General features: G+C 40.4%; 1 protein-coding gene across 6 annotated transcripts in view; it reads right to left on the reverse strand.

Moving 5' to 3' along the window:
- The window catches only part of Chl1 (cell adhesion molecule L1 like), a 207,426-nt gene that overhangs the window by 146,014 nt on the left and 34,991 nt on the right, over positions 1–26,421 (reverse strand). For 5 of the 6 annotated variants that reach the window (XM_047534652.1, XM_047534647.1, XM_047534653.1 and 2 more), the window contains exon 2: positions 14,790–14,867. The exons of the other annotated variant lie outside the window; for it this stretch is intronic. The gene's annotated coding sequence lies outside the window, so the exon portion shown is untranslated. The remainder of the gene's footprint in view (positions 1–14,789; positions 14,868–26,421) is intronic. 6 annotated transcript variants of the gene reach the window in all.

Here is a 26,421-nt window from a genome sequence, read left to right on the forward strand (position 1 = left end):
TATTAGTTAAAAATTAGTGCCTTTACAGAAAAATGCATACATTGAAACTAAAACATATAAATTCTGAATAGATTTTGGGCCTGGCTAAATTTGACTTAGGGGTCTGCTTTCTTTTTATGAAAAATAAATAGTAGCAAGTGTTTAAAAAAAAAAAAAAACTATAAAATCCTCATAATAAAAGTAAGCCTTTGTCTTTATCTGAAATATGGAAATGGGATTTAAAAAGGGAACACTCAAAATAAAACAATTATTTGCTTTATCTTCTGTTTAATTCTATTGAATCTGACATTGCCTATGAGGACTTTATTTTTCATCAGTGTTATTATTCATCTTATAATCTGAGAAATGCTGAGTTAATTAAAATAATGGCCCCATATTAGGAGGCTTAACCCAATCAAGCTTCCCAGCTGGACAAAACTTTAAGGATTAAGTAACTAGAGAATGACAGACACCATGGAAAAATCCATGGGGGAGAATCTTCAATCACTTACATATAAGGCCCTTTTTTCAATTGGAATTTCCACGTAAAAGTAACCACAGAATGAGACCCACTTCTTGGCTCCTATGGCAGTGCTGTTATCCTAAATCCTAAGGCTGGCAAAACAAACTGTTGTAGTTCAAGTCTTTCACTCACCAACCATCCAAAACCTCTGTTGAACAACTGGTACACACTGTTCTAGGCTCTAGTGGTGGATAAGGTCATGTCCCCACCCCTAAATTTACATGGGTATTTTATGCGTTAAGGCAATGGGTACAGCTCTCCAAGCCGAGGTTACTCAACCTCAGCATGGCTGACGTTTGGAGCATAATTCTTTTTCATGGTGAATTGTAGAGCGTGCTGCAAGATTTTAGGAGCGTCCCTGACATCTGCTGACTATGTGCCAGTAGAACTACTCTTTCTCCTTAATTATAACAAAAAATGTCTCCAAATACTCCAAAACTCTTCCTGAAGGGCAAAAGTGAATCCTGGTTGAAAACTAATATCCTATGGCCATCCTCTCTGATCTAAAGCAAGTCCACTGTGTGACTCTAGAGAGTACCATCCATTTAAACGCTCTGTGAAAGAGAATACAGAAGTTTACACTATCCAATGATATGTGGTAAGTTCTTATCATTGAAGGGTTTTGCAGACTTTTATAAACTCATTGCATTGAAGTAAGTTTCTTCCTCCTGTTCTAAGCAATATCTAATGCTTTCTTTTTTTCTTTTTTTTTCTGTATTCTCTTTCATATTCCACAGTACCTATAAAAATAATAAATAAGGTAAATCTTAAAAGCTACTGCTAGAGTCATATCCTCTTTAAGGTTAATTATAATAACAAATGTATTTTTCCTTGTAAAGAAGTATATGTACATTCACAAAAGTATGTGCTAGCGAGCTCTCTATGGATATATTTGAAGAATGTAGATATACTCATATACAAAAATACATAGTTTCATCCAATATAGATTTATTTTTATATTCATTTTTGGAAAAGTTCTTGAGAAATTTGTAAACAAAAATGCAAGTCTGGTTACAGAATAATTTTCTTTGTGGATCACTAGACACTAATGAAGATTTGCATATAAATAACTTTTCTCCGTAAACATGAAATTGTGTATATTGAAAAACTTGCAAGAATATAAAAAAATATGTGAAATACATATGGTAACTGTACAATATTGGTTGAAATTATACAAAATAAAATCTGCAAAACACTATCATAAAAAAATAAATTAAATAAAATCCATGTGAAGTTCTCACTGAGGTTGTAACAACAGTACATCACTCCAAAGACTGTACTGTGCGATGCATGAAAATGACATGCTATGGTCATATGTGTTAATTTGCAGGCTGAATCAAACACCGAGAGGTAGACTGTATACTAACATTCTGTTATATCATACATTATATTCCTCAATATTGATTACTAACCTTGATTATCTTCTCTGTCTTCTTCCTTGCATGTACACACATATACACATAAAGGCCTAGAAAACTCTTATTTGCTTAAAATTTCTTTAATTCTAAGCAGAAGATCAAACAAAAGTGACCAATGAATGCAATGAATGCTGCAGATAACACAAGATAGTTCGCTGTTCTTTTGGAAATGGGGTGTAAATCCAAGCAATTTTTTTTTTTGGCAGTGCTGGGGATTGAACTCATGGCCTCACACACCCTAGACAAGTGCTTTACCACTGAGCCATATCCCCAGCCCCAAGCAATTCTTGAAAGCTAAAGTATGGTAGTAGACAAAGTAAGAAATACACTCAACCTATAGACATCTTTTGTTTTAACCAGCTTTCTCATTACTCCCACCAAAATACCTCTCAAGAAGTTTATTTGGGGCTCAAAGTTTCAGGAGTCTCAGTCCAAAGATGGCTGACTCCATAGCTCTGAGCCTGAGGTGAGGCAGCGCCTCATGGGAGAAGGACATGGCTGAGGAAAGAAGTTCAGGATGTGGCAACGAGGAAACAAGAGAATGATTCTGCTCATGAGGGACAAAATATAAACCTCAGAGACAAGCACCCAGTGACCCACTTCTTCCAGCCACACCCCACCTGCCTATAGTTACCACCCAATTAATCCATGCAGTGGATTAAGGCACTGATTTGGTTAAGGCTCTCATAACCCAATCATTTCATCTCTGCACCCTTTTGCACTGTCTCACACATGAGCTTTCAGGGGACACCTCATATCTGAACCATAACTCCCTTCTTTCAGATATTTTGTCAGAACAATGGTTCTCAACTCCCGCTGCTGTACAAGACCCTAGATAGAAGTTGAAAAGAATAACCAAAGTAACAAGGAACATGAGAGCCACCTTAGCTCCACCTCCTGAGCCTGCGTGTCCATCCAGAAGTCCTTGGATTGATGACTGGAGGCAGTCAAAGGTGACAACTGCCATTCTAGGTGGTCAAAAAATACTGGGGAAAATAATGCAAGAAAATAAAGCCTGCTGCATACATACACGATCCATTTATCTCCACAGTTTTCAAGTTTCAGATACCAACTTGCTTTCACTATGCACTCCCAGTTGCCAGTATGAAATGAAATCCTTTAGCATTGAGATTCCTTTCCTACACACTATAACAACATAATTCACATATATACATATATACACACAAACCGTACTAGTTATCAAAGACAGCCATAAAGCCAATTTGTGCTTCCCTCATGACCTAGAAGTTACAAAGTTCTAACATGAATGATTTGCAACTGTTAACATACAGTATATAAATCATAGTTACTTACAATGTCTGAAAAGGTTTATATACTCACATGAAATTCTGCATAATCTTCCCTATTGCCTTTTAATCCTAACAGCTGGAACTCCAGTCATTTCAGTGGATAAGAAAAGAGAATTTTTTTTTTTTTAGCTACACAGAATTGACTGACTATATAACAACTCATAGCTCAAAACAACCTTTTCCCAGAAAACAACTGCTTTTTTCAGACTACAATTATAGTAGGAAGTCAGTGAGAAGATTAAGAATGAAAGCATCTATGAATAGCATTCTGTAAGAAAAATTAATCTTTCAAGCTTGGATTCAAGTATGATTTCATAGGGCAGAAATGAGACCCAAAGGGCAGAACCATTGTATTTAGAAATGGGGATGGAAATGTATCCTGATACATAGAAAATAGCAGGATAAGAACAAAGGAAATTATAATTCTGGTTGTTTTTCACGTTTCTAAGATTTGATTGTGTCTACTCCAAAATACAGGTGATGATACCTATGTGATGGTTTTAAGTGCTGGGGTCCTGAAGAGGTGTTTAGGTCAGGAGGGCTTGTTAGTCAGCTTTTTGTTGCTGTGACCAAAATACCTGACAAGAACAAGTTAGAGGAGGAAAGATTTATTTTGGCTCACATTTTCAGAGGATTTCATCCACTGTCTGCTGGATCTAAGGCAGAAGCATCATGGTAGAAAGATAAGACAAAAGAAAGCTGTCAGCTTATGGGAGACAGGAAGCAGAAAAAGACAGGAGGAGCCAGGGACAGGATATAGTCTCCAAGGCATGACCCAGGGACCCACTTCCTCCAATCAAGCCCTATCTGCCTAAAATATCACCCAGCAGTCCATCTGAATTATTAATCCACTGATGAGGTTACAGCATTCACTCTCAGGTCAATTCCTAAAAGTTCTACCTCTGAACCTTGCTGCATTCCCTAACACGTGAGTTGGTAGAACATTCCAGCTTCGAATCATAACAGTGCCACTCCCCCATAAATGGTTTTAACATTCATATAAAATAGGCTTCATTCAGTGTTTGACTAGCTTGCCCTTCTCCTGTCTACCACGTATGCATGGCAACCACCAAATTTCCCTCAGGAAGTTAACATGAGGACCTCATTAGAAGCTAGTGCCTTGACCTTGAACTTCCTAGCTTCCAGAACTGTGAGAAATAAATTTCTCTCCTTTATAAAGTATCCCATCGATGGTTTTCTATTAAACCAACAGAAACAGCCTGAGACACATGAGTTATAAGGCTCTGCAGAGTCTGGTGTCTGATGACCGATCAAAGTCTCTGCATCTGGTTCCCCATGTTCCAGCTACATGATTCATCTTTGAAGACCCTAGAAAATGCCTAGTCCTTTCTTATCTCATGCGTCCATTCGGTACCTCTCCCGGCTCGGATGGGTCTCAGCTCACCCTATATCCTGAAAGAGACCTGTGTTATGGTTTGGATGTGAGCTGTCCCCCAAAAGTTCATGTGTGAGATAATTCAAGAAGTTTTAGAGGAGAAATGATTGAGTTATGACAGCCTTTGCCCAATCAGTGAATGAATCACCTGATGGGATTAACTGAGTGGTAACTGAAGGTAGGTGGGGTGTGGCTGGAGGAGAAGGGCATTGGGGGCGTGGCTTTGGGGTATGTATTTGTATCTGGCAAGTAGAGTCTCTCTCCCTTCCTCCCTCCTTCTCTCTCTCTCCGCTTCCTGATCATCATGTCAGCTGCTTCCCTCCACCACGCTCTTCCGCCATGATGTCCTGCCTCACCTTGAGCCCCAAGGAATGGAGCCAGCCTTCTATGGACTGAGACCTCTGAAACTGTGAGCCCGCAAATAAACTTTTCCTCCTCTATAGTTGTGCTGGACAGGTCTTTTAGTCACAGCAATGTACACCTTGCTACTAGCTTGGGCAGGAGCCTGTGGAAGTTAATAGACCAGGTTGCTTTCCCTGGGAGCAGACTCAGGGAATGTGAGATCAGTGTATGGGAAAGAATAGGAAAGAAGCTGAAATGGACACAGAGAGAGACATGAGCTCTGAGGCAGTGTTCACATCTAACCCGCAAGGGGTTCTGAAGCAGCACTGATCCCTTGAGTTGTCTAGCACTGGGCCAAGGTTGCTGGGCCTTTATTCTGCCACCAGGAGTGGGCTTCCCTGGAAAGAGGACATGACTTTGAGCATGATGGAGTGCCCTTCAGCTGAGGCCATTCCTGAAGTGGGCTGATGCTTCAGGGCTGGCTAACAGCAGCCTACCAACACCTGAGGAAGAAGGTAATCACCTTCAAAGCAGGATCTGGACAGAGTATCACAGAGGCCACCAACCTGACTTTATCTCATGCTCCTCGTTCTCAAATGAGCAAGATGATGGTAATTCCACTGGCCTCAAAAGGTGTGTGATATTAAACATGGCAGCGGGCTCAACACAAGGGCCTAATAAATAAATGCTAAGTTTGCCATTCTGATTAGGGAGCCTTTTAGAAAGATTATCACTTCCTTTCTTCATCTACTTATTCACCTGAAATACACTGAATGTCTTCCAGGTGGTAGGGATTTTTTCCTAGCTGATGAAAGAGGACTACAAGTTCCCCATTGTCCAAATGGCACTTACACTTAGGTAATGGGGAGATAGAAAACAAACATAGAAACAAATAATTAAAAAGATGATGTTGGGAATAAGAAGTATTAACTTGAAGACCCCTCCCAAAAAATGTGTTCAACATGTCATATGACTGGAGTCCCTTAGCGGGTCACAAAACCCACAAAGTAAGGGGACTTTACTGATCCAAAGCAAAAACAGCAAAAAAGGCCAACCAATGGGGGCAGCCTTAGGGACCCCTGACTCCAGGAATCCAACTCCTCCAAGGCTGTCCTGCTTATTTGCTCTTATCCATGACTGAGACCAGTTCTATCATCCCAACTTGGGTTCATGCATTTCCAGGGAAAGACTTTGCATGACCAAATGAGCAAATTTGCATGGTTGTCCAATATTGGGACATGTGTTCACCCCTGTTTCCAAGACAATGAAAGTAATGCTATTAATTATTGAGCCTTTATGTTATACAAAGTATAACACAATTATACTGTTATAAAACTTGTGTTATAAAACAACTAGATCTACTTTTGAAAAGCTGTTAAGTATTATTATCTCCTCTTTACTGATGAGAAAACTAGAGTTCCAAGAGATCAAGTAACTTGCAAAAGCACATATTATTTGTAAGTACTAAGGTCAAATTTAACCTGCTTCAACCCCATGTCCAAAGCAAATGCTCAGAATCACGAGATAACTAAACCTTGTTTATGCTGGTTTATGTACAGTTGTATTATAGTAACTATATTACTTCATTACCTTAATTAACCAATGCTAAGCAGTCTTCCACCCAACATAAAGGCAGAATAATTGGACATTTGCAAACAAAAAGCATATCTGGACAAAGGCAGATGACAAATTGGGGAATTCTTTTTTTTTTTTTTTTTTTTTAGTTGTTGATAGACCTTGAGTGTGAAATGCGAAATAGTCTCTAAGTCAGGAGAATTATATAGGAGGTCGCACTCTCAAATCAGCAAATATACAGTCGATTGAGCGAGTCAATCCCCATTTTCTAACCTGTAATTTAGGGACGATTGTACAGGAACCACCTATTTGATGCTCTTAGTGTATTTATCATGAGAAGAAATTTCAAGGTACCAAGTAGGGAAAAAAAAGTACCTGGATTCTTTTTTTTAATTTAAAAATTTTTTTTTAATTCATTGTACACAAATGGGGTACAACTTCTCACTTCTCTGGTTGTACCCAAACAAGAGTCACACCATTTGTGTAATCATACATGTACATAGGGTAGTGATATTTACTGGATTCTTTTTTATATCTGGGGCATGACAAAGAAAAATTCCATGTTTAGCATAAATATAATCTAAAGTTAACTTTGTAATGCTAAAACAACAGCAATGTAAATGAAGAAAAAATAGTAATGAGATGGGGCTCCAAATGAACTAGATATTTACATATTTAAATAAGTAAGAAATAAGGGGTGAGTGAAATAATTGCCCCTTTTCTAATTTTAGAAGTGTAATATAAATCTGCTTCAGAAACCAGAGTCTTAGATATTTTATATTTTATAAGAAACAAAGTATGCTTTCAGGTATTTGTGGTGGTCTTTACAGACAGAGGTGGTTGAAAGTGTGTCCTGAAGGCTGATTCCTTACCATTTGATGTTACAGTTCTTGTGTTTCAATTTTCGACACAGCTTGATACTTTTGGTGGAAAAAAAAAAGTGAATTCATTTTAAACAGGACTGTAAAACAGTGATAAAGAGAATGATTTGAGAAACCAACCATGAGGGGAAACTAAATGTCCCACGGAAACACTTGAAAGGCTTTTTAGTGCAAGAAATATGTGCTCCGAAATTTAATCTAAGATAACAGAAACCGCTAAAATGTGGATTAAAGAGATGTAAGTAAAGTTACCAAAAGGTAGAAGTACGCTTCTTTGTTAAAGTCTACTTTCCAAAAACAACACTTGCGCTAACCCCACAATATCTGGACTGAACTTGCTGGTTCTAAATATGCCGAGGGAAAAATGGAACGTTGGAGCAGGAAGGAACCTTGAAATTATTTCCTTAAACACCTCAAATTTGATAAAAGTAAGAAGTTGAAAGCGAGAACTGAAATGATTTGTCTAAAATCCCATCAGTGTAATGCTGATGAGAAGAAGAAGGAAGAGGCTCATTATCAGGAACATTGATTGAGGCAATTTGAGTTAATGATTATGATCCCCATTTTACAGATTGGCAACTTGAGTTTCAGAGAGATTGATCAATGGGTTCAAAACCCTCAAGTCACGGGAACTGCCAAGTTAAACCCGGCAGCTTCTGGCTTTTCAGGTTCTCAAATCCATTCTCAGTCAGTAAATTACCTGTAGCTCTCTTCCCTGTATTATGGCTGCACTGACTTTGCACGCTTGACTGAGGAGGCTGAGGCAGGAAAACCGCAAGTTTGAGGCCAACCTCAATAACTTAGCAATGCCCTAAGTAACTTAGTAAGAACCTCTCTCAAAATAAAAAGAACTAGGGGTGCAGCTCAGTGGTAAAGTGTTCCTGGATTCAATCCCCAGTTTAAAAGAAAGAAAGAGGAAAAACGAAAGCATGCTGATCAAAGCTAATTTGCGATATTCAAATCTACTTTCAAATCGAGTTTGTTCTGTTCCCTGTATTCATATCTAGTTTTCTTATTATCTCTGATCAGGCATAACTTCCTCAGACAAGCCCCTGACCACTGCAGGTCAAATTCCCACATGACCCTCCCTTCTAGCACCTAACAAGTAACTACTTTACACCTGTTTGCATGACAATTTGAATAACAGGCCTGAGGTGATAGGTGATAAGCTGCATGACAATAAGAAAGTTTCTAGTCCTGTTTGCTACCCTACCCTGAGCCCAGAGTCTCTTGCCAGTCACAACGTAACTAGGAACCAATGAATGAATGTGCCTAAAAATGGGCCTCATTCCTATGAGGTCATCAAATGCCCTACAATCAAATGGACAAATGGAAAGATATTTGATAAGAAGACTAATTCTACTTCCACTGTCATTTTGCACATGGCCCAGGATTAAAATATTCTAAAATATATCAAGCGCAATGTCAGGAGGATATGAGGTACAGTGATTGAAGGAAACCAGAATATACCACCCAGAGATGGCCCATTGGCTTAAGAACTATTTCAAGTCAAAGGCAGTTAAAAGCAACAGACCTAGAAAGCCTCCACACAACCTTCTTTCTGCCTAAAAATGGGACATACATTTCCCTTTAAAAAGGTGTTCTCCTCCCCTCTTCCATGTTAGAGGAAAACCATTATCCCAGGAGACAGAAAGCTGGTTCTCAGAGGGGTCAGCACAAAGAAACCTTCCTAACATGATCCTTGTCTTCCGGGACGATTACACATGCCTGCTTTCTCACAGGACAGCCCACAGAAGCCCAAAGCCTTTTTCTCTGCCTTGCCACTTACACACAGTTGCTCATCCTTTCTTAAAATGGTATATAAATCCCTGGGTCCAACTGCTTCTTTGTTTTTCGGTTTTGTACTTTATTACTTATTTATTTTTTTTAGTTGTCAGTGGACCTTTATTTTATTTAATGTGGTGCTGAGAATCAAACCCAGTGCCTCACACATGCTAGGCAAGTGCTCTGCCCCTGAGCCACAACCCCAGCCCTAATTTTTTTTAACTTCTTTTTCTATGACAGCTTCCAGGCACATAAAACATTGAATTATTCACAGCAAATAAAATTGGTAAGCCTTTTCTCCTACTAATCTTTGTTGTTTGGCTGATAGTTTAATTCACAGGCACCAAGGCACCAAAAAAGAGGAGCATTCTGGAAATGTTTGGTGTCTTTTCCTGCAGAACATTCCACACCGTTAAGCAACTTGTTCCACCCACGGTATGTACTGAAAACAGCAAATGCTTCAGGAGGCCTGAGATAGCCAGTTAGAAAGAAATTAGCATGAACTCCAGACCCTTGTCCCCAACTTAAATTTAACAGCCAATCATCTCTCAAATATAGGATTATTGACCTGCTGTTTCTAGTTGCAAGGAGAATTTTAATACATGCATCCAAAAGGGAAGCAACTGAGGTAGACAGGCTAGAGACTCCCAAAGGTCTCTTTGCAAATAAGCCACCGAAGCCAGCCGAGCTGGCTCCTCACAATTTTAAAGGCAGAACTCAAATAAACAATGAAAAATCATTTTCATTTTTCTAATAGCGTAAACTGTCCTTAAGAAAGGGAGATTGTATTGCACGGGGTGCTCAGAGGGCTTTGATGTACTTCTCCCTTTTTGAGGCCCTCCTGTTATTTTTTACTGTTGGTGTTCAAGCTGGAGGGCAGGGTGCTGTGGCGTAAGCGGAAGCGCTGATCTTTGAACCTTGTGCATCAGGCTTCCTTCTGCTATAGGATCACCTATGACAAGCTAAATGAGCCTTTGATCGGAGGCTTTGATTTACCTTTTAATTCCGCACTCCATCACAGGCTCCAGACTGCCTGCCCAGCTCAGGGGTGATAGCCATGATGGATTTCATGGCTTCCAGTAAGTTCCCACCTACACAACCCAATACCATCCGCTGCTCAGGGGAGATGGCTATGATTTCTGTCAATGTTACACATGGTGTTTTTCCCCAGCATGGATTGCCTTAGGGCAAAATGGCATTCTTTTTTTTTTTTTTTTGAGGAAACACAATTTTCTCCTTTCATTTGATTTTGCTCTAAGTCATTTGTTTGGTTGTGTTTCTTTTTTCGTGGACATTTTGTGTCTGGCGTACCATGTTGCTGCTTGAACAGGGCTTTTAAAAATATCAACGGTAAGATGGAAAGAGTTTGCTTATTGAGATCAGCCAAGTGTTTCTGGGATTCCGTGTCTTTTGATCTTCGAGGTTTTATTGGTCATTTTATTCATTCTTTTCTCTGTGATGCAATGCTAGCTGTTCCTCTTTTTGTAAAAGGATTCGGCTTTCTGTTTGCAAAGAAAGCAAAATACATTAAAAAAAAGAAGAAGAAAATATCTCTGAAGACTGAACCCAAGCTTATGAAAATCTAAACATCAGACAAAACAAAGGGATAGGGAAGAAACTTTTTGCAGGTAACGAATACAACATTGTCTTGATGGAGGAATGCTCTTGTGGGTGTTTGCATATGTCCCAACTCATCAAATCGTACATGATAAATACATGCAGCTCTTTGTAGTACCAATTACAGTCCAGTAAAGCAGTAAGAAAAACCCACAACTGACAGTAACAATGAAAACCTGCAATAAAATCTCAGACTTGGGCTGAAAAATGCAATATTTTTTTTTATACCACATTCACTTTATAATCCTTTGATTTTTGAGATGCCCTCCCCCTTTTTTTTTTCCCTAGTGCCTTAAAATCTACCTGTAGCATTTTAAGGACATATTTGTATATCTCAGCTTCCCTTTGGATCCTCACTGGATTTTCATGCCTTGGAAATCGCATTTATTTGTGTATGTGATTCGAGTAAAAGCAACGTCAATAAAACTCCAGATGAAACAAAATGTATTTTTGGCACCTCCATTCCAAAATTATGTATGCAAATTGGAGGTGATCCAAAGAAAAGCCAAAGGAACGATGAACGAAAGGCAGTGCTGGCTAAGGAACTACGTGGCTTCTGCATGTCCCTGGAGTGGGTAAACAACAATGAAGGAGCATCGCGGCCCATAAATATTGAAACGGCGTCAACATCAAATATAGACAGGAATGATTAATTCTGAGACGAGGGCATGGAGATACTCTAATGCATTCCTATCACGGGAAAGAAAAAAAAAAGGATACTGTTTACTAGCATCATTTTGAAATATGAAACATTAATAATGTATGCATGGTGTTCTAGCATCTGATGGAATCTTTTGTCGCCTCTGAACGCCCCTTCCCAAGAAATGCTGAAAAACTACACTTAATTATTCAACCCTAGGGAATTACTTTCTGAGAAGATCAGTTTTATTTGGCTTCCAATCAGGACTTCCTGCAAAGAGATTTTCATTTTGCAGAGTGACACGCTTTTCTTTCCTACTGGTCCCGAAGGGAAGGAGACTGAGACAAATGCCAATACAAAGGCCAAGACTCACCTGGCCAGGTGGGGCTACCTAAGGCCCAGAGATCAAGGAACATGAGAACTCATCCAAACCACACTTACACGTAACTAGGAACTCCTAGCAGGACTCCCGGAAGATAACAGGGTCTAGGGAAGTTATCCAGAGGCTTCTGGGCACAGCAGGGATCCAGGGAATGATCTACCAGGAGGTTCTTACCCTCTCTCCCGTCCTCACTTTCTTTCTCCCTCCCTGACCTGCATTTACGAAGCATCTGCTCCACCACAGGCTCCATTCACAGTGACAATGATGCAGACAGAAATTTGACTGGGATACTGCCTTTGAAGACACGTTCATGAGATGGAGATATAATACATATAAAATCACATGTGAGGCTAAGGCTTGTGACCAGGGCCAGAGCCAGGCAGAGGCGCAATGACCAACCAAGTTGCACTGGTATGGTGTATACACCTCCCTGTGCTGAGCACATTCTCCAAGGCCAGGTTGAGTCACCCGGCCCTCCCCGGAGTCCAGCAGAGGCGCTAAGCCCTGCTGTGACCACACAAGAGTACGGTCTGTGACAGTGGACTTGTGGGTCCCTGAAAAACAGTCAATACTACTTTATAGCAACTCCACAGTCCATCCAAGGCAAAGAAGCCGCAGTCCCTGCTCACAGAAAGCACTTAATTAAGATTAAATGAAAATATCACTCTCTCTCCTGGACTGTCAGGACATGTGGCTTGGCCTTTTATATAAAGAACCCATCAAAGTCCATAAATCAGGAGGAGGAGCAGGGTGGAGAGATAAGCACCATCAATCAGGCTCGTTCGTGCCCCAAGGTGACCTTCCACTCCATGTTTCATCTTGAACTGCTGCTACAAAAACAGTCTCTGTCATTAGGTCTCCTGTTAAGATGCACGCAGAACATCCCCTTCGGAAAAATTATATGCCGGTAGGGCAGTGAATAAGCTGCGTGCCTAAACGTAGATGTGCGTGAGAGGCACAAGCAACCTTAGAAAAATTCTAACACTTCAACTCTAAATTGTGCTCTAAGTTCAGATAAATTCAAGGGTTGGAAAATACAAGAGCAAAATTAACATTCCTAGAGTACAGTCTAATCAGAGCCTATGGGATGGTTTCAACTCATTTTAAAGCAGAAGTCATGGAACAGTGGAGAGTGAGGGAAAAGTCTACCAAAAAGGTTATTTTTAAAATTAAGTCTTAAGTAAGCTTGCTGCGTGGCCTGTAGTGGCGTGTGACATGTAGCGAGTGCATGTGCTTGTTCCTAGGATGACGGTTTTCTAAGCCCTTCCTGGAAGAGGCTTGGCTAATTTCTCAAGCGCCACCATGAAAATGGATGTTAAGGGAAGTTATTTTGCAGGATTAAATAATGATTTGGTCCATCATCAAAAAAAAGACCACAAGAAATAAATATAATTCAATAAAAGAACGCAAAGGATGCATGGTAATGAGGCAGCAGAGCATTCTGCAGCTTTCTGTCCATTTCCATGATGTTCATGGATGCAATTATTAATATGTCACTGCCACAATTAAGCTTTCTCATGGTAACATAACATCTGTGTCTAAAATTGAATATCCTGGGTATTGTTTCGTATCTGTTACTTTCCGAGCTTTACCCAGGTTTCTTAGGAACAAGAAATTTACTTTGAGTGAAACGCTAAATGTGTTTTAATGGAATCAGCGCACCTCCATGAAAGAATGTGGTTAATCAGATTTCAGGAATTTCCCCTAAGGATATTACAGTATATCTCAAAAGGTTTTTAATCTTCTAATAGACCTGTAGATTAACTGGAGTTAATCTAAGAGGAGAAGCCCTCTTAGAGCAAATTCCACAGGGCAATACCAACCCAGTGAGTGGGACAGAGAGGACAGGCCTGTTTCAAGTGGTTTTCTCAAGGACTGATTCCTGCAACACACCCCTGTGCACACAGGAGGTTCCTGGGCTTACCAGGAACTAGGCTTGCTCACATTGATTCACAGAGACCAGACATTATTTTGTATTTATTAAGGTCCCATTTACAACCAACATATAGAAAAGTTTTGCATGCATCAAATAACAATTATTTGGTACTACCTATTCTGTTGTTTAAAAAAATGCATACTTGAGAACATAAGAAAATCATGCATTCATATCACTAAGGAAAAAAAAAAACGCTTCTCTTTGAATAAACATCATTTGTCTTTAAAAGTTAATAATGACACTAATTATTGACATTTACCAAATTGAGCACAGTAGTACCAGGGACCCAACTGGGCTAATAACTCTTATCAAAACAATCGAGTTTAAACTGTGCCGACGGGCAGTCACAACTATTATTCCAAGTTTGCAAATTATAAAATGGAAGGTAAAAAAGGGAAATAGCTACCCAGAGCCACACCACAGTGTGTCTGTTCCAAACACCTTGAAATCAGTTATAATTCAACTCAGTGTTGCAACACAGACTTTGATAAAACTCCAAGAGAGGATCCAGGTCAGATTGTACATTAATCCAAATTCCAGGGACAGTTCCTGAAGTTGAAATTCCCTTCAGATCATGAAGGGGTGAGCTCTGTTTGACCCCTGAAAATACAGGTTTCCTCAATAAAACCTCAAGCCTCCTAGGAATCCAACCTCTGAGAACTTCATGGTCAAATTCATTTTTCTCTTAAATGTGGCATTTAGATAAATATCCTCAAGAGGCCACTTTCAAATATGCCAAGAGGTGAGGAAAATAACTTTAAGGATAGGGGTTTGCTCTTTAAAAAATAAGTCAGCATTTTAAGGGAACCCAGAAAATAAACAAACAACAAACACTTAACTGTATTATATAGCTGGGCTGTACCTTTTCTACACTTTGTGAACACAAAATTTCTGCACTCTCTTCTTATTCCATGTTACTCCCTCTGGCTATACTCTAGTACTGGGTATTGCAATAATTAAGTACAATCAAAATCCATGAAGCAACTGATTAAGGAATATTCTTACCAGTAAATAAAGTTCCCCTTAGCTCCACTGTGATCTGCTTGCTATTACGACAGGATCATTGTTCAGAGTTTATAGCACCTGAGGAGAAATTTTAAAGTTATCATTTTAGAAATAATTTCCACCCAAGGAGCCACTTTTAAAGTAATTTTTACCTTTTCTGTCAAACAAACAAACAAAAAACACAAACGCACACATACACAAGCATTTAAACGTCCCCCCCTCTCCAATTTGTAGCCCAATACCTAAGCAATAGGCTTGTTCCATTGCTTTAAAAAAAAAAAAAAAAAAGAGTCCTGTGCATTTCTATCTTGGACTAACAGAAGTAGAAAGGGCAGACCTGCAGAAAACAGCCACATAATTGCACTTTTCATTGCAAGAATTATTGATGTGCCTTCTCTTACAGATTCAAATTTTTTGCACCAGACTCCCATTTGTCTATCTCCTTGGCAATTCTCCAGGAACTATTCTGCACAATTGCCACTTCCTTTTGTCTGAAACTGTGACCAATGGGTCCAAATAAAACAATACAGATAAAGAGGAGAAGAAGGGCTCTATCAGAAGCCCTCCAAGGTCCAACTCTGTCAATTACAGATCTCTCCAGGTGTGCCAGTCCGGCCTCCCATCTCTGAACAAATCAACACGTGAAATGAAGGAAACCTTGAATACATCCTCTTATGGTTGATTCTAGATGATTCCAGAATGAGCGCTCAGTCTCTCAGGGTGTTTATAAACTCGTTTCTTTTCTTTTTTAGTTTTCCATGGGCCTTTATTTTTATTTATTTATTTCTATGCGGTGCTGAGGATCGAACCCAGAGCCTCACACAGGCTGGGCCAGCGCTCTCCCACTGAGCCACCGCCCCAACCCTCTACACTTGCTTCTTAATGCTGTCCCATGAACATAGCTTTGACAATCTAAGGTTTCCTGCTAGGCATCAAGACAGTTCCAAGAAGTCAGAGGTTTGCTTTTTTATACCAGTTGTCATCATGGAAGGAACACCATTCAGAAGAGCTAGATTTCATCTCTCATTTCTAACTCATTTTGGTAGAAACTACTAATTAAGAGATGTAGAAAACTGTAATATCTTTGGCTCTAAGAGAAAGAAGGAAGGCTACAAAATCGAAGCAAGTCACTCACATCCTGGGCATTATTGGACAATTTCTTTGGCCACCTTCCAGGAACTGCTGCCAAGAAGTTATAAACAGATTGCAGCTCCTTGGGAGAGAGCCTTGCACAGGGACACTGAGAAGGAAAGGCCGTGCTGGCAAGTGTAAGAAAGTCCCCAAGCTTTCCGAAGGACCAAATGACATTCTGCACAGACTGTGTCCTTTAATGCTTTGCTTTTGTAGCCTCATTCCAATCCCATTAGGCCTACTTCGGTCGCCATTATTATTTGCATGATTATAGCAAATAAAATTGTTTATGGACCGCTAAAAATGCACAAAACAGCATCTCCTGTGGCTTCCAACCAGTGCATCCATGGTACACACTACAGGGTACAGCCGTGTTTATCGACTTCTGCAGGTTAAGAGAACTGTGCATTCAAGCAGAGGACCATGGACACTAGTCTTTGCTCGGCTGCATCCAGCATCTGATGTGTTACAAAGGTCTCTCAGTGGGAAATAAAGAAAATGCAATGTTTGCAGGCATGGATTCCAAGTGAGAGCGGCAGAGCCTTCTGTTCTATTTGCTGAGACTAAAGTTGAAATGACCTAAAACAGAATGTGCTTCACGTGCCCCAGTGATAAAGAAGGTCATAATTCAGTGTAATATACAGTGGGAGGCAACTTTTATTGTCCCAACACTGAATTTCTGTGAGACATCCCTTCAAAATCCATCCATGTCACACAGCTCCCACAACAGAGGTCCTAAGGGGGCCCAACTTTTTACCAAGGTCAAGGGCATCCAGAAGGATAGAGATCAATGCCAGTGCTTCACCACGCAGGCTCCTAGGAGTTTTAGGACTGTTGTTTCGTGTTGGGCATGGAGACTTATCTGTATGCACAGGGCAGCAGCCTGTGATGAAATCTCAACTTTGGTTGGGAAGGTACTTGCATTAATAATTGTGTGATGTGCGTGTGTGTGTGTGTGTATGTGTGTGTGTGTGTGCACGCATGTACATGTGTGCATGCTTGATACCCATGAAGGATTATCTCTGTTCATCTTGCAAGTGTGTGAGCTTTCAAAAGAGATCTGCAGATAATCTTTAGGAAAGCACAAGCAACATTAAAAAATATGTACATATAGGCTTACTTGTTATTTTATATAATTAAAAAAAAAAATCCAACCTCGATCCTGCTTTCCAGTGACATATAGTACCATACCAGTGTATCTGTGCAATTTAGGGTACACATATTAGGCATTATAGACTCTGAACATTATGATAAGGTGGTATACACAGTATGCTACTATAGTCTAAGAAAATGTCTTTTTTATTCTGCTTTTATTACAATTGCAGGATATAAGATCCTTTGAATTTATTTGCTCTAGCAATAGTGACCCTATCCCTCACTATCACTCATATAGATTACAAATGTCTTATATTTCTTCCTAATGTCCCTAAGTTCCTTCTATGTAAGAGATACAAAAAAATATGCCTTCCAAGTGTAAAGGGAAGACTGATAGGAATATGAAAATCCAAACCTGAAGAGTTCAGAAGTATACTAAAACAAGGTGGATATAGGATGCTTCTTGGTTGTTCGCCACTTTTATGGAAAAAAAAAAAAAAAAAGCATGACTATCAGAATATACAGTGCAGGTACAACTAGTTTAATTAAATTCTACGAACTTCAGGAAAAATATACAGAAAGTATATTTCAAGAAGGTTTTCAAGAGCAAGAAGTAGTTAGAAATAGATACTATGGGGCTGGGGATATAGCTCAGTTGGTAGAGTGCTTGCCTTGCAAGCACAAGGCCCTGGGTTCAATCCCCAGCACCGCAAAAAAAAAAAGAAATAGATCCTATGAGTTATTCCGCCAATATGTGCCCAGCCAGGCATATATGAAATGGTAGTTCTGAATCAGCTGAACTCAGGTGCACACATCACCAAAATGGGAACATCTCACAGGTGTTTCTCTAGAATTTGAAAACAGCATTTTTCACCCAACCATGGCCCCATTATCAAACCTATGACATCATCAGGTGCCCAGCAAGAGAAAGCAATCTCTTATATGCCTGCAGGAAAAGTTGACCATGTACGAATCATTAAGAGACCATGACACATTTCTAAAGTAATTCAAGGTATATTTTAGTATATTTAATTTTAAGGTATTTTGAGGTATATCTCTCCTTATGCAATGAATTCATATCATCCTATATAAATCACAGTTCCAACCTTGTCAAAATTAATGACCAAACAGCTATCACAAAAGTTCCTACTAGGTTTTACCCTCATATTTCATAGACTGAATCCTGAATTCCAAAATGGCATATCTTGATAATGCCAGTATGACTAGCTGGCTAAATATAGTTTGGATGAATTAGTAAATGAATGCATAAAAGCTACACATACCATTAATAGCAAGTGGTGCTTCCTAGTTGCCTAGGTTGACAGTCACGTGTGTGAATGTCATACTCTCACAAAGCAGGAGGCAGCACTATATTACCACTATAATATCCATCAAACGTGACACTAGCACAGAAGAAAATGAGACAGAAGGGCCGAATATACAGTCAGTGAGTACCTACTGTGTGACTTTAGGACACTCCTGCAATCTTTCAGAACTCCAATGGTCTCACTTATAAATGGGGGTATGCATTTCTTCCTTGCAGGGTATTTGAGGAGCAGGACTTCATGTATTAAAAATGCTTATTCCTGGGCTGGGATTTGGAAGGTGCTCAGTAAGAGCAAGGGATGGCGGCAACAGCAGCGTCCTTGCTGTCATCCTGGGGCAATGAGCAGCCTCTACCTTCTCTCTGCTGGAAGGTCCCCACTCCAACTCAGCCAGGGACAGGAAGCCACACGGTGTCCCAGGGGATGACCTGTGAACCAGACAGATGCTGGTTTTTTTTGCAGTGCTGGGGATTGAACCCAGGGCCTTGTGCATGCAAGGCAAGCACTCTACCAGCTGAGCTATCTCCCCAGCCCAGGAATGAGCTCTTGATGCAAGTCAAAGAGAACCTTCCCCTCAAAGTACAGGCCAAGATGTTCAGGACAGATTTGTTGAATGACTCTATCTTTGCAGAAGGGAAACAATACATGACGTAGGTAATAGCCCCTGGACTCTAAGCTCAGAGTATAACAAAAACTAGCACATAAACAGAAATTCTTGGATAAACCTAACATAAAATGATGCACACAGATACAGAAAACACAAGGTAATAGTGAGCGTTTGCTTTTAGAAATTATTCACAGGTTGAACGTTATACGAACGAATGAAAATGTTGAATTGTTTCCTATGAATACTCCTTGAAAAGGCTTCAGAAATAAAACGATCCCTATTTGTGACCACTAATTATTCCTGTACAAAAACACAATTTCTAAGCCCTTGGTATGGGTCATTTGTGATTTTTTTTTTTTCCTAATATAAATTGAAGACATACCCTGTCCTGGGTAATATGCTAAATAATTCATGTATTATCTCATGTAATGCAAGTATGAGTTCTACTGAGTCTAATTTTATGGACAATCAAATAAATTCAAATAGGTTAAGTAGAATGTGCAAAATTACAGTAAGAATGAGTGGCAGATTCAAGACTGGAACCCCCTCCATGTAACCCCAAAGCCTTTGTCTTTATCTTCACATTCCAAGTGCATCATTCAGGTAAAGAGCCTTGGGCTGCTTTGGAAAGAAGACTATACTGTAATTATTCCTCCAAATCTTACCATTTTTTCAGGCATGCTTCCAACTCTCTAGAAAAGGCCAAGAGCATAATAAGAGGTCAGCAGTGTGTTCCAAGGCCATTTGGAAGTTCTCATGAGTTTCATTTCTAGCTCTGTTACTAATGCTGCCTATTAAATGTCAAGTTTCTAAGCTAATTTGGGCCTCCAAATCCTCATCCACAAACTAAGAATGTTAATTGAGTGATTTCTACCATTTCTTTTTGCATTGAAAGTCCAGGAGTACAAGAAAATGAACCTGAAGGAGCTTTGGGAGACAAGAAAGCTATTGCAGATGCTGGAACAATGGAATTCTCACACAGGAGAAGGTGTGAAAACAGAAATCCTCACAGATCAACACACACAGTAAAACCCAAAAGGATGCAGAAAATGTGAACATACCTGTGTTTTTTACGGTTAGTTAAAAGAAGAGAGGAGATATCTCAGGTTAAAAAAAAATGGGATTAAAATCATACACAAAAGAATACTGTTACCAAAATCTCAGTCTTTATTCCCAATGCCAATTCAACAACAAGCACATGGTTTTGAGAAAAAGAAGTTTTATTACTTTACTGGCAAAGGAGAAGCACAGGGGACTCCTGTCCCAGAGGCTGTGATTCTGCCCCAGGGAGAGAACAGAGGTTTCTAAAGAACCTATTCAAAGTCTACATTTCAGATGTTCCCTGGAGGGGGACTGAGACTCGATTATTAATTTGGCAGAGATGTAACAGGGCTCCACTTTACCTTTTGAATATCACTCTGAGGCTTATTTTTAAAAGGGACAAGTTTTCCTTCCCCTCTTCTCCCTCTTTCCCTCCCTAACCTGGGGGCAGGGAACAAGATTACCTTGAGTTACCTCAAGGAACAGAAATCTGCCAGAGGATCTGGGGAGGGAATACCTCCCAAATTAACAAGTGAATGTTAACACACCATCAGGGGCTCTGGGACCCCCTCAGGACACAGCTGGAATATTGCCTTTGAAGAGCTCCTTTAAAATCTCCTTCTCCCTCCTGATGGGCAGAATCACATTCTCTGGGACAGGAATCCCCTTGTGCTTCTCCTTTGCCAGAAAAGCAACACAACTTCTTTTTCCTTTTTCTCAGAACTGTGTCCTCCTTATTGAATTGGCATTGGGGATAAGGACTGAGCTTTTGGTAACAGAGAAGAAGAGGGAAAAAAAAAAAAAAAAAAAAGGCTCTTCTAAAATAAGCCAAAATTTAAAATTTACAACTTCAAAATAAGTGGCAGAGCAGCAAGGGCTATCTATATTCAAAGCATGAAGTGAACCACTGTTCCATTACTATAAGTCATAGATGTTCTAGAAATAAATAGCTTCCAGAAAAGTGGATACATATTCTTGACCAGAACACTCACAGTTTATTAACAGGAAAGAGAGTGGACATTTCACCTCTAGCATTTGAAAACATCCTGCAGGACTAAGACCCCTTCTTCCCTTCCCTACAGGTGCCGCCTACAGGAATCCAAATCTGACCAGTGACATCAGAAACACCCAGACACGCTGGAGTCCTGAGCCGGCTCCCACCTGAATCCCACAATTAGATAATCAATCAATATTCACTGAATGAAGAAAGGAGCTCTGCCCCATGCATGAGCTGTGTTCACCTTGGGAAAACAACGTCACTCTTTATTTGGTACCACAATCAAAGCGAACATGATAAAGCTCCCGACCATCAATAAGAGTTCACCTTAGCAGAATTCCCAGGTGTGGAAGTCCAGGGGCAACAGGAAACTCAGATCCCTCCTGACAGCATGGAAAACCAGGAAAACTGAAGAACCAGAAAAATCCTCAATGCCAAGTTTCAGCCACATTATACAGTCAAACCCCAAAGCCTGGGCCCCTCTTCTGAGGTGCTGGTTCCCTGTTACTGTAGAGAGTAAAAATCTTCTGGGGTGCTGCTTCCCTGTCTGTTACTATAAAGAGTAAAATGTCCCACCCCAAATATATTTCTTTGGTGTATTTCAAGTTGGTTACTCAGAGAAACCACATGGCTGCCCTTTTCTAAAGAAAATTTACATCTGTAAAGAAAAACTACATTGGTGAGACGCAGGGTCAGCAGATGCATGCAACAGGTTTTTGTATGGACTCTTCTCCTGTCTAGAAAAGACTTTTTCATAGGGAGAAGAAATTAGGTTTCTGACACCTGGCCCAGAGGGGGATGGCCACAGGTGACTGTCACCTGGAGGACTCATTGCCATTACAATCCCTGCTCAGTAAGCGTCTCCTCCTCCCTTCCACCCCGACCTTAAATCCCTGCCCCTGTGTTGACTCTGAATAAGCTTCGACTACTTTTGGGTTTCACCCTATATGTGTGTTCAAGTTCCCAAGTTCAAGTTCACTGATGAATTTCGGTTTCTTCCCATCAACCTATCAATAACCTGTTTATTTATAAACTAATCAATCTTTGGAGGGAAGAGAGTCCATTGACGATTCCCCTATGTCACCCTGGAGCACCAGGGCAGGGGCCGTCTTTGTTTTCCCTTTCGGTCGAAGGCAGTGTGGGCATCAGAGAAAGTCACAGAAGCAAGGTACCCATGTTTTAAATCAGCAAAAGCTCAAACAGATAACCTTTTAGGTTTCAAACAGAATCGAGCTCTGATCTTATATTATTTTCTGATGCAATTGGGGACTGTCTCCCCGGCATGTCCATAAGAAGGTGCAGTGCCCACTCTGGAGACAGTTGATGGACACACCCTGGTTTTATTACCATCCAGAATGTATGGGACAGTAACACCAGTGAGGCAAGGCTCCTGTGTCTAAGCCTGACCACACCATGTGACTGTGGGCAAGTTCATGGCAGTGGCAGCCTCTGTTCCCAATGAGGAGAGTGTGAGGTATAAAGCCACCCTTCTCTCCCATTACAGGAATTTCCCGCCTCCCAACCTCTTGTCAATCTGCACTCCGCCCATTTCTTCCATTTCCAACTTCCCCACCACCTGTCAATCTGCGTTCCGCCCGCTCTTCCGCAATTGGTTCCTCCCAGCCCGGGAAATTCCAATACCTGGGAGAAGCCATCCACCATTTCTTCTTCTTTTTTCTTTTTTCCACCCCAGCAGACCTTATCCGTCCCCATAAATAAAGTCTTTTGCGTGAGATCTCATATCTGCAGAGCGTTTTTTCTGGGAGCTACCGGTGAGCCACAACTGAGCCAGTGACCCCTAACAGAGAGGATGCTTGTATGCAGGACTATCTGCCAGGTATGGTACCAATGGCTCCACAGTTACTGACTCATTCCATCCTTACAACCCTAGGAGGTAGAGGCTTTCTTTTTTTCAGGTCCTCATTTAAAGATGCAAAAACAAAGTCACAGAGATGGGACATCCTACCTGGGGTTATCTAATCATAGCTCCACAGTGGAGCTTCATGATTTCGATATCCCTCAACATGGCCACCGGTATTATCAAAGCATCGGTGCCCTTTTAAGGCAGACTCTTGTTCTTTACGGCTGCCGGCTTAGCGACAGACATTTTCAATCACAATGAAAGAACAGAACTACAACTCGTTGAAAGTCACACTGAAATACATATATTAAAAAAAAACAACACTTCCTAGAACACTTTCAGGCATATTTAGGTATGAAAAGAAATTATCATTGCTATTATTAGCAAAAGCATGATACAAGGGGTCTTTGTTTATTCATTCGAGTATGTATTTTTTGACTGCTCTGTGCTCTGTGTCCGGTGCTAAGGTCAAGCACGCCCATGAATGGGAGGCCCTATGTCCTTAAAATAGGACCTTGTTTAAAGAAATCTGATCCCCGGATATTATTCCCTATTTCCTACTTGAGTCTTCACACCTGCTGCTTTGGTCCCACCTGCTGGTTCACTCCAGAGTCAGGACCACCCTCCCAGCACCTTGTGCCACTGAGTCTGGGCCTCGGGCTCTCTGCTATCCCTGCTCAGCTCCCCAGGGCGAATCAAGAGCTAACTTCTGCAAGGTTCCCTTGAACACAGCTACATTTCAGAACTCTGTCCCTGCTCCCCAGAGGTTTCAACACTCTTCTGTACCCATATATATAAAGAAATAAAATCATCTGTCAAAAGATGATGACTATTAACTTAGCATTAGCTTCATATATTAACTATTATGTTAGTATATCTCCCTGTGAAGGGTCATGGCAAATAATAGTCCTACAAGACAGCTCCCCAAGAAAAATGGAGGCACAGTGTGGCTGGGGAGGAGGGAGGGGAATTGGCCAAACATGAAACCTCTCCTGGTGCACCCTTGCCCAGTAACAATGGGCCCTGAGAGAGCAGCAGTCTCTCATCCCTTCCCAGGTTCATCCCCAGTGTCTCCACCAAAAGCAAACATTGACCCCTTCCCAACCCCAGAGCATCTTGAAGGAAGGAGGCAGATACTGAATGCTGAGCCCTGACCTTTGACCTTCCCCCATCACAAATCAGTCCTAAAAGTAGGCACAGCAAATATTGAAACTTTGGGAAATAATGGATACCAGAGAAAGTAAAGCAATGGGCAAGATTTGAGTACTCATCCCTCAAGATCTGGACTCCTCTCTACCCAGGTAATAATGAGTCTCAACCTTTTTACACCCACCTCCTAAGTTAAAGTCCTAACCTGCACAACTAGACCCTGACGGTCCAAACTGCACATCCTCAGTCTTCATGAAACTATAAAACCCGGACTCCTTCTGTAACCCGGGGGCCATCTCCATACCCACAAAGTGGACCCTCCTGTGCCTGATCAATGAACCTCACTGCAGAATAAAGGAAAGCTGACTGATCCAAGGTCTGTTTCCCATCCCCTGCCTCTGTCATTTGTGGGCCATGAGCTTATACCCTTCCCAAGAGACATGTCAATATTCATCACGTGCAGGAGCTATGCACTCTCAGATACACACACATACACATGAATGTATATGTACATATGTAGAAGTCATATGCTGCTGTATACACTATGAACATTTACCTTCATAAATTGTCTAATACACAGTTTCACATTCATACGCTTGAGTCAATATGCACACATCTAGACATGGAGTTGAACTCGATTAAACGTTCGAGCAGGACATGCTCAGACATCAATGCACAACAATGTTTACTGAGTATAATTTATGACAACAAAATTTCAGTAGCAATCTAAATGTTGGAAAGAAAAGTAAAGTACTTTAAATCTAGGTGTGTGTTAGAAAGGCTTATGGTTTTAGAATGTTGTTTTCCGAGAATATTGAATGCCAAGAGCCACTTAGAAGATAATGATATGACATATAGGTGAAATGGAGCACTACAGAATTTTACATCAAGTATGAGCTTGAGTTTGCAAAACCTGAAATTTATGTACCCATATCTACAGAGAGGAAGGAATGTTATCACCTTGCTACTAGCTACTTATGGGAGGAAAGAAGTAAAGCGAGAATGAAGATGAATTAACTTAATATATTCCAATGATAATGAATCACTTTATGAATCACAATAAAACATGTTAAGAAATAAAAACACTTTGTCTCCAAAGTTGCATAGTTATTAGATTAGGTAGTAAAATAAACCAGTTTATCAAACTGAGAACAGAGGAACAGCATTCCAGTGGGAGATCCGTGGCCGGGTATGGGACAGAAGAAGAAATCCAGGAGCGTGAAAGAGCAGAGCACAGTCAAGAAGATATATGCAGTTTTGGGGGCTGGAAATGAGGTGTTTGGAGGCAAGGAAGAGGTAATAAAAAGACAGGAGGCTGAGATCACGGGGAACCCTAGGAGCCAAGCTTAGACAATTAACCTTTATCTCTTCATCCAAGACCATACTGGAATTAAGGAGGAAAAGACAAGATTCGATTTCCCTGTCAGGAAGATAATTCTAGTTTGACAGCTTTATATTCTCAGGTTCATTTGTTTGTTTCAAGGACATTGGATGGCATGATTCACTAGGAAAGAAAAAAAAAAGAGAGAGAACAAACTGATTTTTCTCCAGAGTGACCTGAATGAGCTCAGTCCCTAGCTTATCAGAAGAATTTGAAGCACTGTTTGGTTTCCTCCAGAAAAGGGTGTTTGAAGACAGGCTTCGGGGCAGTACCTGGGAGAATTCTGGACTGTAGTGTGAAGTCCTGTGGTTTGAACAGCATCAGTTCTGGCATCTAACAACCACGAAGTCAGGGTTTTTCACCTCCCTGAACTTCTGTTTCTTCTTTCTTCTTTCTTCTTTCTTCTTCTTCTCTCTTCTCTCTTCCTTCCTTCCTTCTTTCTTTCTCTCTCTCTCTCTCTCTTTCTTTCTTTCTCTCTCTTTCTTCTTCTTCTTCTTCTTCTTCTTCTCTCTTCTTTCTTTCTTAATTTCTTTCTTTCTTCTTCTTCTTTTTTTTATTTAACTGCAGCTAACCACTGCTAACTCACAGGACAGCAATGAGAATTTATAGATGGCAAAATATGTAACAGAGTGAATCTCTAATATGGTGATAATTATTTAATACACCTCCCCTAGCAAATGGGAACTTTGATCTACAAGAAACATCTAAATGCCAATGGCTAATTTCCACAACTGAAAACACAAAGCTAATCAGCAGTACATGTACAAGTTTCTCTAATAATTTCTTAAAAATATCTAAAAGGGCTGGGAATGTAATTCAGTGGCAGAGTACTTGCCTAGTATGCGTGAGGCCCTGGGTTTAATCCTCAGCATATCAAAAAATAAAAATAAAAAATAACAATAGCAATAATGATAATAATCTACAACTGCAACAAAGATATAGTAAGATATTCAAAAGATGAAGAAGGTTTTAATAATTACTATGTTATTATTGTTGTTGTTGTTGTTATTGTAATTATTATTCTACTAGGAATTGAACCCAGGGC

This window comes from Sciurus carolinensis, chromosome 19, assembly GCF_902686445.1.
Source record: "Sciurus carolinensis chromosome 19, mSciCar1.2, whole genome shotgun sequence".
Lineage (NCBI taxonomy): Eukaryota > Metazoa > Chordata > Mammalia > Rodentia > Sciuridae > Sciurus > Sciurus carolinensis.